Here is a 2,532-nt window from a genome sequence, read left to right as displayed (position 1 = left end):
GATCAAACTTTAAACCTCTAACAATTTTCTAAAAAAATTTTCTGGATTAAATGAATCACAAACTCGGATTCAACGTGTAAAAGTACATCAACATACCAAATTTTAAAATTTTCACTAAATTTTAAAATTTCAAAATCTGTAACAGCAACAGAAAAGATCTCTCTATCTATTTCTTTCCTTTTTCACTTTCTCATGATTAACCTAGATGTGACCCACGAGAGTACACAATCCTTCAGGTTGGTAGCTGTCTATGCTCCTAAGGAGAGTAGGCAGTCTGGTTTTTATCGAGACCTAGAGCACTTTCTAGTGACGTCGAAAACGGTAGTTCTGTTAGACTTTAACACTATCCTCGATGCACGGGTGGATAGTGTTGGATCGACTGATAGGAGGGGAAATCCTGGCCTCAAAGATCTACTAGAGAGCTATAATCTAGTAGACCGTTACAGAGTGGATGAGCCGAGCGTTCCACAGTAGACCTGGAGTAATAACGACAGCTCACACAGATCTTATATAAACAGGGTATTCGTTAGAGAAGGTGATAGGAATACTTTTAGTTGTCCACAATTTTATATTGTACCTTACACGGATCACAAATTTGTGACGTGTGAGGTGCATATAGATAAATGTCATAGACAGGGACCCGGGTACTGGAAGATGAACAAGTCTATTTTGACTTGTGAAGCCTTCCCTGCCCAGGTTAAGGAATTAGTACAGACGGCACTATGTGGCGCTATCATTAATAATAGATGGTGGCATGCCCTCAAGAGAGCCATTCGTTTAGAGTCTATTAGATTTAGCAATCAGCTAAGTTTAGATAGATCTAGAATAGAAAGGGAACTAGTCAAGAATTTAGACGAGGTTATGGAATCTGGCTCTGCAGCTAGAATGCTGGCGGCGAGAGCGGTCTTGTACCGTCACCTCAAAGCAAAACATGAAGGCTGCAGAGTTAGAGCTAAACTACGTGCAGTGGGCCGAGAAAGTATTAACGTTGCCGGGTGGGCCCGTCGTGTGGAGTGTCTGAGGGGCAAAAAAGCCTCTATAAGGTCTGATGAACAGGGGCACAAGATCTAGGGACAGGAAAAGATGCAAAAGGACTTTTACCAGCATTTCACCCGGTTGTTTGGGGAGAGCGACGCACTCGAGCGTGGGGAGTTTCTAAAGGGCTTCCTTGACGGTGGGCCGCGATTCTCGGCGCGTTAGGCGGAATGCTGTGAAGGACCGATTACACCTGCGGAGGTCAAAGAGGTGTTGGCCGAGTGTGCCGGGGACAAGTCGCCGGGGCTGGATGGTCTCCCCTATGAGTTTTATCGTAGCAGACTTGTGTCAGACTTTTTGGTTGCGCATATTTGTGTTCGTGACTTCAAATCTGTTATATATTTAATGTTTTATTGTTGCGCTTGTTGGAATTGAACTGTTGTTTATTTGTTAATTGTCATTTTCACCCTTCGGGCAGAAAATTTTTAAATTTTGAAATATTGTTGTGAAAGCGACAAGTGTGATTAGAACTGCGATTTTTACCCTTTGCAAGGTAAAAATTATTTTTTGGCTAATTTTATTCCTTTTTGAAAGAATTTGTTTACTGTAAAAAATTTTCACGTTATGGATTACAATTTACTTTCGAACGAAGATTTCCCAGAGATAGAAATGGCTAAAAATAATGAAAATTTAATGCAAGTGCAAAAGGAAAAGCAAAGTTTTTCGGCCGCGGTAGGCGGCAACATGATAACAATGTAAAGTACAATGGCAGAACTTTTAAATATAGGAACCTTGTCAAATAAACAGGTAATGATACAAAACTACTCCCTCCTCAAGAGGTTTTTTCAGAACAGTGTGGCAAAAACTGTGGTATACAAAACGTACAGTATGAAAGTAAAAGGAATTATGACATATAAAAGTGAGGCGATAGAAAAATGTCTGTCGCCAATCTGGAACAGAATAATTTACGTCGGCCGTGGAAGAAGGAGTACCACGGTCGAAGCTCAATTCGCTGATGAAAAAACGGCAAAGGATTTATCTACAATGACCTTAAAAAATGAAGAGGTGATGTTGCTGCCGACGTACTTGGGCAGACGAACCGCTAAAATTGAAGTGGAAGAAATTACGGCAGGACTCGACGTTATAGGGATAGCGGCGGTCATTACTTATGAGCTGGAAGAGAAAATGAGCATTCTGCAAATGCAAAAGAAGGAAGTAGAAAATTGGAACGGTCGATCCCTCGAGATGATGCTTAAAGCCATACCGGAAGCCCTTGAGGGACTGCCTGATAGAGTATTTATAGGCGAGGGACTAAGCGTAAGGGTCGGTGTAGAAGGACGTAGGCCGCGTTGCTTTAAATGCGGCGAGAAGGGTCACATTCGCTCATACTGTAAAGCAAAGAAGAACGAAGCCACTCCACAACAAGAACCACAAAACGCGGAGGAGACAAAAAAAAACAACCAGCAAAACAAATAAAAGTTACACAAGAACCCAAGGAAACAAGACCATAAAAAGCCTTAGATGCAACGATACAAACCACAGAAGGTGACGAACTCC

This window comes from Octopus bimaculoides, chromosome 3, assembly GCF_001194135.2.
Source record: "Octopus bimaculoides isolate UCB-OBI-ISO-001 chromosome 3, ASM119413v2, whole genome shotgun sequence".
NCBI lineage: Eukaryota > Metazoa > Mollusca > Cephalopoda > Octopoda > Octopodidae > Octopus > Octopus bimaculoides.
This window is presented reverse-complemented; position numbering follows the sequence as displayed.